General features: G+C 36.3%; 1 protein-coding gene across 9 annotated transcripts in view; it reads right to left on the reverse strand.

Annotated features, from left to right (window-relative positions):
• Window positions 1-13,446, reverse strand: part of ARHGAP24 (Rho GTPase activating protein 24) — a 662,096-nt gene that overhangs the window by 24,066 nt on the left and 624,584 nt on the right. The window lies entirely within an intron of this gene.

The following is a 13,446-nucleotide window of genomic DNA, read 5'->3' on the forward strand; positions in this document are numbered from 1 at the left end:
AGTAAAGATGAAAATGGGTGGTTTTTATTTACATTTATTTATTTATTTATTTATTTATTTATTTAAATGTGTATTTATTTATTTTGGGGGAGGAGAGAGAGAGTAAGTAGGAGAGGGACAAGGAAAGAGAGAGAGAAAGAGAGAATCTCAAGCAGGCTCTACACTCAGTCCAGAGACTGACACAGGGTTCCATCTCTCCATCTCAGGAACCATGAGATCATGACCTGAGTTGAATCAAGAGTCGGACACTTAACCAACTGAGCCACCCAGACACCCCATTTTATTATTTTTATTTTGGGTGAGGAGGACAGGTGTAGCAAAGAGAAATTGGTGGGCAGGGAGTGAAAGACCATCTGGCCCTGAGAAGTGGAAGAGAGGTAGTGAAGAAGGTCAGGAATCCTGTAAATATTGAGAATGAACGTCTCACACCTCACTCCCAGACTGTGCGGCAGGAAGTGACCTATCCCCAGAGGGGTATTTCTTGAGGGCTGGAACACAGTTCAATTTCCTGCCTCAGTGAATATTCTCTTGCCCAAAGGTGACACAGAAGCAGAGTTGACATCACAGAACTACATGGGCTGGGACAATGGTCATCTTAGTTCTCAATTTTGAAATCAAATAGTTGACTTCATCAACGATTTCCCACACGCCTGCTCTGTATTGAACATTATAGAAAACACAGTGGCTAGAGCCTCAAAGAGTTAAAAAAAAAAAGATTATTCCAGCCTGCTCGCAATTTATAATCTAGTGAGGACAGGGAATATGAACTAGATAATAACACAAGCGTATAATTGCAAAGTGTGGTAGGTAGTAATAAGGAGAAGTGTTGGGTGATATCTAAAAGCAAGACAGGACTAATAACAAGACAGGGTTGGATGGCTTCTCTGAGGAAATGATGCATAGACCAAGGGGTAATAATTAACCAAGTGGGAGCAGAAGCACCAAAGAAGGCATTCCTGATTAAAGCAAGGCAGGTAAGCAGAGCCCAAAGTGGGAGGGAACGTCCTGCCCTTGAGGAGCGAACAAAAAAGCTAAGGGAGAGCCAAGCTCAGGGTGGGCCTGCATGAGGTTTGCGTGTACGCAGCATCCTTGGAATCTGGGTCTCTACCTTCCCCCAAGTCAGATGGGGCAAAGGCTGAGCTTTTTCATTTCAGTGTTGAGGTCAGTCAGAGTGGGCATTTTGTTAACCTTCTTGCAGATGTTAAAATAATGGAGGTGATCTGATAGGGCCTGTCTAAAATAATTCTGTTCTTTCACAATTAAACATGCTTTCCCTCTTAAAATTTTGAATTGATAAGCAATATAGAAGTCAACTCAAAGGCTAGTTAAGGAAATAAAAATCACATCTCTGGGACATCTTGAAAACTGTTTCTAAGCTCCTTGATTCCTCAAATTACTTTCTACAGAATTTTTTAAAAAGAGATAGTCCTAACAAAGTACCAATGGTAAGACAAGGAAGACACTATTTCTTCTGTTTTATGGAAAAAACACTCTATTTCATGCGTATCAAAGCTCTTCTGTGTTTCTCTTGTTATCTAGTGAAGGACAGCCATCAGCAGTAAGAGAACCACAACTCGGGGCAGAATATGCAGTGCAATCAACTATTACAATAAATGATTCCATGTTTTGATTCCACTCTAACCCAACCCATGACTAGGTTGGATGTGTTGCCTTCAAAGACAATGACCATTTTGTTAGGGTTATAGGAAGGTACAGAGAAACACAGAAAAATAAAATACAAAATAAGTATAACTTCAATACATGAAGTAGGTTATCCATCATTTGCATGACTATATACATAGAATATACACAAATCTTTGTGAAATAAATGCAACAAATAAGACAAATAATAATAAGTAAGAAATATATATTTAGTAAAAAATCTGTTCTAGTGTTTCAGTGATTGACTTTGTGCTGCAATGACTCTCCCCAGTACACTGTTCTTGAGGGAACTTGCTTGATACTTGTATTATTTAGTTTCTAATGAAGTAGAGCTGTAGTACTGAGGACGTGTGAACGCTAGATGGCACCATTGCAAAGTTAGAGTAATCAGATGGCGCGAAAATTATGAAGGATGAAAGGCTGCAGAATCATTCTTCATCCACCAGCAATTTTCTTAGCACAAGAGCTGCAGTAATGCTCCAAGAATAGAAATATTTGAGCTATGAATCAAGGTAAGAGATGTGGATAGGATGATGATTTTATTCCTTCCCTAAAGTGATACATTACATTAGCTTTCTAGCATTATAGTATACACCTACATATTGTTAATTATATAGAAGCGATGGAGAAAATATAGAAACAATGGAGAAAAAAATGACCAAATGCTTTTCCTCTTTTTTTTTCCAATTAACGAAGGGTTAAGGGTTTTGCTCCAGGGTCAAAACTTAAAAATATATTACCTCCTTTTTGGGGCTTTATTATACTTAGGTTATTTTGTGGAAATGGAGACATCTACATTTCCCTGGTGTTCTCATTTTTAGCTTTGTCCTTTCCTACCGAATGAAAGAAAACAATTGCTTCTGTGAAGACTTCAGCATGTGTTGTAGTTCACCTCAAGGGGCTCGCAGTCCGTCCGCCCTTCTGTCCAGAACACCACCAACTGCAACATCAAGTCTGGTGTTTGAAAAACCTTTTTGTATATCTACTGTACGAAATGGTGGCCGTCCGCATCTCTCCGCCCAGCCTCTTACTGAAAACCCATAATTTTGCCTGTTTAATATTTGCTTCCTATGGACAGTCAAATAAGTATATACTAACATTATGTGCTAATTGCCCAATGTACCAGGGGAACGTGCCATCTTTGTCTCAAAGATATACATTTCAGACTTCATCAAAGTGAAGTGAAGTGACTGTACTGTGGCAAAAGTCAATGTACAAGGGAGAATTAAGATACCTAACCTGGTTAACAACAACAACAACAACAACAACAACAACAACAACAACAGCAGCACCTCTAGACATGTATCACTCTATGTCAGGCCTTCACAGCAGTGAGCAGGTCCTGCTACTAACCCTATTTTGGGTACTTGGACAGGAAACCACACTGGTATGAAATTCTTTCTGGCTAAGCACTAAGATATGAGAGGTTTTAAAGTCGTGCTCTTTTGGTAGAAATTCAAGACTATTTGTTAATGTGAAATCATTATACAGATCTCAGGTCTCTTTCCCTAACCTGGTGGTAGGATCTGTTTTCAGAAATTAAGATAAGGAATCATGTACATTCTATCCAGTGATCCTGAATAAAGAAGCTAGAATAGCAGGAGATGCCCTGGAGCATGTCCCTTAATTGATCGATATATGATCAATTTTTGTTTCATTTTATATTACACTTGGACCTTACTTTTGAGTCCTACTTCCTCACTTACAGTCTGTTTACCAAATTAAAGGGAGGATTTCATGAGACTTTCAAGGATCAACCTAATTTTACAGTCTCATGAGTGTGCCATTGGTCATTCTGGAATCTTTCTATCAGTAATAGTTCCTGAAACTAATGGTGGGCACGGCTTCGTGAAACATGCTGGGTGAAACAAATGAACAACATAGATCTTTTTGTCCCCCATGGGCTTATATTTCTAACTAATCACCATCAATACTTTTCCATATCACAACATGCCTCATTTTGTTCTACTTTGTAATACCTCCTGTATATTCTAGCTGCTAAGTCCCTGTCAGGTGTGAGATCTTAAGAATATTCTTTACAGTTCCTGGAAATTGTCTGCCCTATTTATAATCTATGTACGATACAGGCTTCTCACTAATCTTAACAGGGACAAAAGAAGTCTCACAGCAATCCTTCCTTGCTCATCTTCTATCCCCACACCCTCTTCCCTGATAAACAGACTCTCATACATGGATCAGTCCAAATGCCACAGTAATTACAAGTATAATACTACACAGACAAAACCTTGAAACTTGTAAGCCTCAAAATTAGAAATGGGAATTTTTCAGGGCACCTGGATGGCTCAGTCGGTTATGTGAGCGACTTCGGCTCAGGTCATGATCTCACGGTTCGTGGGTTCGAGCCCTACATCAGGCTCTGTGCTGACAGCTCGGATCCCAGAGCCTGCTTTGGATTCTGTGCTCTGCCCCTCCCCCATTCATCCACTCGCTCTCTCTCTCTCTCTCAAAAATAGATAAACATTAAAAAATTTAAAAAAAGAAGTGGGAATTTTTCACTCTGGATACTATGCACAGAACACAATATAATCTGTTGATTTTACTTCATAGAGTCAATTTCCAGTGTACCCACACAGGAAATTATTGAAGATATTGTGTACTTATTTGCAATACATGCACATGCATGTGCACACACACACACACACACACACACACACACTAAGATGACCTAAAATTTGCTTTGGATTAAGAAAAAAAAAGGTCATATCCATCAAATTCCTGGGAAAACATACAAGAAACTGAAGATGTTCAGATGCAATACGAAGTTGAACACTGCTGCTCAATTGTCTTAAACAGCATGTTTTTCTTTCCACCAAATTCACCATGGCATAGGAAAGCACATCTGAAGGTGGTAAGCAGCTCCAAACTAAACAAGAAAAGTCTGATTCTGTTCAAACTTATTATTTTTTCTATTTATCTGTCAGTATACTTATACTTATACGGTATACTTATCAGCAGTGCAAAACTGATTCTGTCATGGCTCATTGTTATTATGTGTCAGTGCTGAATTATATACAACAACAGGAGGGTTGTACCTGTCTGGATTACACTGAATTAGTGCTTGTGCCAAACAAGCCTCCTGGTTTAAAAGCAATGGTGATGGCAGAGAACTGCCTGATGGTCTCTACTATGGACTGAGTTGTGCCCCCTCCCTCATTCATGTGTTGAAATTCTAACCTCCGATGCGATGGTATTTGGAGATGGAACCTTTGGAAGATACTTGGGGTTAGATCAAGTTATGAGGATAGGACCTCTGGCTTGATGGAATTGGCGCCCTTATAAGAAGAGATACTGGAGAGCTTGCTCCCAGCCCCTTGCTCCCTTGTACTTATAGGGAAAAAGGCTGCATGAGCACAGGGTGAGAAGACAGCTGTTTACAAGCCAAAAAGAGAGCCCTTGTCAGAACCTGACTGAGCTGGCACCCTGATCTCAGCCTTCCAGGCTACAGGGCTGTGAGAAAATAAATTTCTTTGTTTAAGCCACCCACTTTGTGGTGTTTTGTTATGGCAGCCTGAGGAGACTAATAGAACTCCCAAATCTGCATCTTGTGAGCTTACCTATAAAACCATTAATAGTACTATCAAAGTACTAGGTAATGAAACGTTAGCAGAAAGTTAGAAATGTACTTGCAGATAACGTGACTTATGGATTAATACAATATTAATAATGTATTTGAGGTAGAAGACTTCCAAGGAAAGGAGGCAGTTCTGATATGGAATAGTCACAAGGACACAAGTTTAAATCTGGCCACTCTCTTACCCACTGGAGCATACTAGTTATGCTCCCGTCTGCCCAGTGTTCCCTGATGGAAGACAGGTGGGAGAAATGTTGGTCAGGAGACTCTGTTAAACCAAATTGTCACACTGACCTTTCCTTTCCTACTTCTAGAATTACTTATGTGCATAGATACATGTGTGTATAGACTTCCTTATAATGCCAGCTAAACACATACAAAGAATATTTGATAGTTTGATATACAATCCAACATACCACACACGTGAGCACGTGCATGCATGCATGCACACATATGTGCCCACACACACTTAGGTGTGTATAAGATAGATAAAGTAACAAAATACTCTGCTGTGTAGCTCTAGGAAGATATTCCCTTGAGCAATATGAGTTTGGTGATTCCAAACAATAGACCCTTCAAATAGAAAGTAGCTAACATCCCCAAACAGAAAAAAAAAAAAAAAAAGAGATATTTGTCCATTTGTTATTTCTTATGAATATTTCCCATAAGCAAATCTCTCATTTTATTATTATTATTGGCCACCTCACTCTCCTCTTCCTTATCTGGCCGTCATTCTTTACCAGTCAACTCCCCAGGTTTTCTTCCTCTGCTGGCCTCTAAGTGCTATTTTCCTGGACCCTATGCAGACTCTCTGAGTTTAGCTATCACTTTTCCACAATGACGACAAAGTACACCTCTCCACACCAGACCTTTCCATTTAATTCATAGATGTTCCCTTTCACACTTTGAACTCCATGTAAACACAGTTGGATAAAAACAACAAAAACCTTGCAATAAAATTATTCTTCCTTTACCATTTTCTCGACCATGGATGGCATCACCAGTCACACCAATAACCAAGAAACCTAGAAGTCAGCCTAAATTTTGCTCTTCCTGAGACCCTAAATCTAACCGTGGTTAATGATTCTCAGACTGAACTTCACAGTGGAATCCCCTGGAAGGTCTTAAAAAATACTGGATCTTATATATTCTGATGTAAAACCTTATGAATCAATTCCTTCTTCAGCAGTCTCATTGACACTGCTCAAGTTCAAGTACATATCACTCACCTCCATTAATGTAACAGCATGCTAGCTGGTTTTTCTGTTGCAAGCCTGTCTTCCTACACCCAGTCCCCTGATGTACACTTATAGGTGGTAATCATTAGTAGCAAATAAATATCAATGACAAACAAAATTCCCTTTTGCATAGCTTTTGAATGTTATGTTTGAATACAAAGGGCAAATGCATAAGCACATAGAGATAAATATATATATATCACAAAGAAACATACACTTAATAGAGAGTCAGAGTTGTCATCATTTAGTTTGGGGTAAGAGCATTGATTCACTTTATAAATAGGTGATGTGTCCTAGTAAATTAAAGTAAATTCTTGTATTAATGAATGAAAATAGAATCTGACTTTTTTCCATTACAGTACCAACATGCCTTCATTGGAGAGGAAAGGCTAGTGGGATTGAGGCATTTATAAGGTTGATGTAGAATATTCAGAAAAGTTTCCTTAAAGCAGTATTATATTAGTATAGTTTTTTTTTTTTTAAACAGATTACCTTGTACATACACACGCATTCACTTCCAACAATAACAAATGAAAACCTTAAGTTGCAAGTAGTAGATAAATTCTGGAGATCTAATGCACAACATACTGAATATAGCCAATAATACTACTTAATAAACTTCAAAGTTGCTAACAGCACTGATCTTAATTGTCTCACCACAAAAAAGAAAGTGTAATTATGTGACCTGATTGGGGTGTTAGCTAACAATATGGTGGTAATCATATTGCAATATATAGATGTATCAAACCAACACGTTGTATATCTTAAATTTTTACAATGGTATATGTCAATCATATCTCAATAAAAGAAATTAATTTAAAAAGAACATAAGTGTAGTCAGCTACAAAATTAATCAACATGGCTATTAAAATGAGTTAATATGTTCCTCCAAGTCTGGTGATTTGGGACCTAAGTATCAATGTTATATATTAATTTACCTTAAAAGCAATATTCAAATGCACATGGTACATTCTTGTATTTTAAATGACATTAATATTGTCCAAACTTTTTTAAAGTTTATTTATTTATTTTGAGAGAGAGGGAGAGACTGCATGAGTGGGGTAGGGGCAGAGAGTGAGAGAGAGAAAATTTCAGGCAGGCTTCATGCTGACACAGTGCAGAGCTGGATGTGGGTCTTGAACTCATGAACTGTGAGATCACGACCTGAGCCGAAATCGAGTTGGGTGCTTAACTGACTGAGCCACCCAGGCACCCCGTTATTGTCCAAACTCTTAAGAGCCAAGTTATTAAATTTTTTCCCTTTAAATTTTTCTATATAAATTAAATCTGAAGTCAATGAAGCTACAAAGATTCTCTTATTAAACTGAGATCCTACTCATATCAATAATGTATATAATTGCTTAGAAAAAGTATTGGCCTCACGAATTCTTTGAAAGTCACCAGAGATAAAGAGATTAGAGATAGTCTGTTTACATACCACAGAGATTTTATTTTAAGGGTGTGGGTATCTCTACATACCATATATACACATACCACACACACATACCCCCCCCACAGACATTGTATACATTAAGTCTATATTTTGTTCTTTGTAGATTAAAAAAAAAAAATGTATCCATGGTATGAAGTATGAAGAATGGTATGAAGAAAACTAAGACTCTTATTGATTGATTATGCATGTTGGACTCTGTTCTTTTCCTGGTGCCAGCTGATAGTCATTGTATTTATTTATTTGTTTCAAGAGAAAGTTCAAGCCTTTGAGGTTTCCAATGGGCAAACTAGATAGTTTTCTCAGGATTTTTACTAAACATGAGCATTCTTAATCTAGGTTGGGAGTTCTGCTGAAGTAATATCTACATGTTAACACTTTCTCTGGCTGTTCTGTGGAATGTAATTTCCTAAATTCACCAAATGTAAAGTAAATGCCAAAAAAATCTAAGAATGATGAAAAAGATGAGAAGATTATTGTTGACTTAGATGACCTAAGGCAGATATAAAGAAACTATTCACAGTAAGAGATATCTCACATTTCCTCTAGGATTGGCTCATTAAGAAAGACAGCTGGAAGAAATACTACACATTATCTAAGTATATTATGATTATGCATTTATATAATTAAATTTCATAAATGGTGAGCCTTCAGTTCTTACTTAAATGGGATATGCTATCTTTCCTAACATTTGACTCCTGACATACTGAAATTGAGGGCATTCTTTCATAGAGTTTACGTGACTCTACCAGTTTCCATGTTGTAACATTAGTAAATGTGTATATCTGACATTTTATCACATAGCCCTTTCTTGTTTCAATTGTACCCAGGACTTTAAGTGCTATGGGTTCTAATTTCAGTTAATAGGGTCCTCAAAATCTGGGCAGTTAATGAACTTGGCTTAGCTACAATAGAGAAGTTACAGCTATGTCTAGTTACTTCACAATTTTATATTGTTCACTTACATTTTTTTCCCTTACTAAACTCTGCAGATAGAATTTCAGGAGAAACAAAAAAAATGTGATCATCATAATACATTCAACAATTTATTTTTTTTCTTAGAGATTTCAGATTATGAAGCCAAGGATTTCCCAGAGAAACATTGTTGAGGTTCTGATGTTGAGGGGGTATATTTATGCTAAAAAAATGTATTTTAAAATTTTCCTAATAGCATTTAAAACCCACATACATACTTTAATCTTTGTATTTTAAAATAAAAAATAAAACACAGCCAAATACACAATAATTTTCTAGGTAACAAAGACTAAATAGATAGTAATCAAAGTTCTATATATAATTCTATATATAATTAATGAATATATTATATATAATTAATAATTTATATACATACATATATATCTGTGTGTGTATATATATACATATATAATTAATGTATATTAATTATATATACATATATAATTATATATATAATTAAATATATAATTAATATATATAATGTTAATATATAATATATATAATTAATGTGTCCCCAACACTAACTCTATTTCATATTGCCCATTTCCTTCCATTACTGCCACAAGTTTGGAGAATTCTGATGATCTGATTCTGGGATAAACAACCAAGGATGAAACATTCTTTTTCAGAAACTTTACTTTTTTCCAATAAAGTCAGTAAGGTAGAAAACAAAATCTTTGATGAGTAAATAGAGGCCTTGTTTTCCATTGCTGAATCTCTAACAGTATCAGAAGGAACTTAAAAGGATTTGCTGATACATTCAGATGAGTCTACAAATCAACACCCAAACCACCCAAGTCCATGCAAAGGCATTCCTTCTCTGAACACTTCAACAGGCATTTTTTTAAAGATTTTTTTTTAAAGTTTACTTATTTATTTTTGAGAGAGAGACAGAGACAGAGAGACAGGGAGAGAGCAGGGCAGGGGCAGAGAGAAAGGGAGAGAGAGAATCCCAAACAGGCTCCATGCTGTCAGTGCAGAGCCTGATGAGGGGCTTGACCCCACAACCGTGAGATCATGACCTGAGCTGAAATCAAGCCAGATACTCATCTGACTGAGCCACCCAGGTGTCCCTCGGTCCCTCAATAGTTTTTTGTGAGAACACTTTTGTGTTATAACATTCTCAATATATAGGCTAAATGACACCATTCCAGTTTATGTGTGTACACACACACACACACACACACACACACACACACACACACTCTATATATAAAACAATATATATATATATATAACTGTATATATGTATATAGCTATATATATAACTATACACACACACACACACACACACACACACACACACACACTCACTGAGGGAAAGGAAAAAAATCCAGCTGTATATTTATTGTGAGTCTCATATTAAAATATGTCATGCTTTTTGTTGGAAAGGACACTTTGCTTCCGCATATACAGAAATTTATTATATTAGTGGTGTTTTCTACTTGGACTATTTTTAGAGTGTAAGTGGGAAGAAAGAGAGACAAATAATTTTATTGAGAAGTAGGAAGGATTTTTTTTTTTTTTGGTTGTTGTTTCATTGTTATTGTTTTGTTATAAGTCAAAATCTAGTTCACTCTGGGAGTATGATACATCCATATTCACAAGAGCATTTCTGGAGTACAAAAAAATAAAGGCAATGGATTTAATTTAGAGCTGTGACTTTTAAAAAATTACAAGCCATTCATAAGATTATGACTCTACATTGACACAGACAGGCATTTTGCTTTAGTTGACAAAAATGATATCCTGACTGAATTTTAGAAGTTGTTTTGACACATGACAATTTCCAGACTTCCTATGAAAATAAGCACATGAATTGTCTACTTATTGAGATATCAGAAATATTGGCATTATTTCATTCAACAAGTATATTCAAAATATACTCCTTATATCCATTTATTCAATAAAGGTTTATTGAATGACTAGACTATGTCAGACATTGTTCTAGGTGTTAGAGATAAAATAAAAGGTGATCAACATTCATAAAATTCTCTACCTTCTTTAAGCTCACATTCCACATAAGTGTAGAGTTCTGCTTTATGAATACAGAGTTTTGTTTTTATTGTTATTAATTGATTTATTTTCAAAGTCTATTTATCTGAGAGACAGAGGGAGAGAGCATGTGTGTGCAAAGTGGGGGAGGGGCAGAGATAGAAGAGAGAGAATCTGAAGCAGGCTCTGCACTGGCAGTGCTTGAACCCAGATACTGTAAAATCATCATCTGAGCTGAAGTTGCACATTTAACTGACTAAGCCAGTCAGGTGCCCCTGAATACAGAGTTTGAGATGAATATTCACAGTGATAGCTTCATATGCTATCCCAGAATGCATATGAAGATGCATGGTCCCACGATATCATAGTTACTTATCTCAAACCTAAATAGATACTCCCAGAACATTATTATTGATTCTTCAGCCATTTTCAACCATTTCTTTATAATAAATTATCAAGATAATCAGAGAAATCAAATATTTTAAAACCACATGACTTCTAAAGGGCATATATAAATGGTTCATAAGCACATAAAAAGATACGCATCAGTAGTCATTAAGGAAATGCAAATTAAAACAACAATACCATTTCACACTCACTAGAATGGCTAGAATTAAAAAAATTGGCACACTCATACATTGCTGGTAGAAATATAAAATGGTGCAGCCATTTTGGAAAACACTTTGGCAGTTCTGCAAGTGTTACACATAGAGAAGATAATTCTATCTCTAGGTATATACCCAAGAGAAGTGAAAATGTACATCCGCACAAAAACTTGTACATGCATATTCACAGCAACATTTTTCATAAAAGCCAAAAAAACCAGAAATATCTACCAACCGATAAATGGATAACCAATATGTAGTATAGCCAAGGAATGAAATTCTATTCATCAATAAAAAGCAACAAACTACTACTGATATATGCTATAACATGGATGAAACTCAAGAGCATTACGCTAAATGAAAAAAACTGGATGCAAGAGACTGTATGTTGAATAATTCCACCTATGTGAAATGCCCAGTAAAGGGAAAATCTATAGAGACAGAAAGTAGATTAGTGGTTTCCTGGAGAGGAAGGGCTGCTGGAAATAACGGTAAATGACATAAAGAATGGTATTCAGGTAATGAAATGTTCTAAAACTGGTACGTAGTAATAATGGTTGCATAACTTGGTAAATTTGTCAAAAATCACTGAATTCTACCTTTGAAATGAGTGAAGTGCATGATATATAAAATATGACTCAATAAGTTTATTTCAGAAAATACATGCCTTTGAGGGACATACTTTCACCCAGCTCATGCAAGAATATCTACAATCTGACTTATAAGACACACACAAGCGCCCATTTTCAGAATGTAAAACATTGCAGGTATCTTATTTCTTTCAGTAGGAATTGCCATGGAGATTTCAAAACAGAAAAATATCCTAGATTAAAAACACTGAAGGGTTTAGGTTCAAGCATAGGTTCAAGCAGATTACTTTTCCTTATCATATAAAATGTTAGAATCATCATTATCATACACATGATACCTACAATGGCAATAAATGTTAAGTGTCTTATTCCATTTTATCACTTGCTTCTGGTGTCTTGTTCTATTTTGGTTTATTTATTTAGTTTTTTTTTTTTAATTAAGTTCTTTTATTTCAATTCCAGCACAGTTGACACACATTTTGTTTTATTTTTAAGTGCATTAATGCAACAATTCTGCGGGTTAAACATTATTATTTCTGTGTTACACATAAAACTAAGCATTTTGAGAAGTGAAGTAACTAGTCCCAAATTGTTAACTTAGGTAGTAAATGGTGGGCCCAACTGAACTCTCTTATTCCTACACTGCTTCCTTACAAATAAGTACACAAACACCAACTGATATGCCAAATACTGGGAAGCTTCCTGTTAATTGACTTTTTATTCATAATCCAATCAGGTTTCAGTGGAAGTGAGCTCTAAATTTATTAAAAGATAAATTGAGGGGCGCCTGGGTGGCGCAGTCGGTTAAGCGTCCGACTTCAGCCAGGTCACGATCTCGCGGTCCGTGGGTTCGAGCCCCGCGTGGGGCTCTGGGCTGATGGTTTAGAGCCTGGAGCCTGTTTCCGATTCTGTGTCTTCCTCTCTCTCTGCCCCTCCCCCGTTCATGCTCTGTCTCGCTCTGTCCCAAAAATAAATAAAAAACGTTGAAAAAAAATTAAATAAAAAGATAAACTGAAAGGAAAGTGAAACTCATGTCCTGGCTTCCAGTATACAGGCTTTTAGACACATCACCAAGAGTGAGCACAATGAAACATGACAGATTTCTAACTAACAACCTGTACTACATGAAATATTTAGTAAATACCCATTCATGTGAATATCTTCCACATACAAGATATTTTCCTTTAAAACAGATTAATTTTTCCGACCCTGGTATGCTTACAAAGGGGTTTTGTGAAACTCTAGTGAGTCACATTCATTGTTCAAATTAGGTAAGAAGCCACGTGTTCAGGGAAGTGGGTCTGTCAATGTTACTGAAGAGTAATCTGACGGTTTTTCC

The sequence above is a fragment of the Herpailurus yagouaroundi genome, unplaced genomic scaffold (assembly GCF_014898765.1).
Source record: "Herpailurus yagouaroundi ecotype Mexico unplaced genomic scaffold, PumYag 28, whole genome shotgun sequence".
In the NCBI taxonomy this organism is placed as follows: Eukaryota; Metazoa; Chordata; class Mammalia; order Carnivora; family Felidae; genus Herpailurus; species Herpailurus yagouaroundi.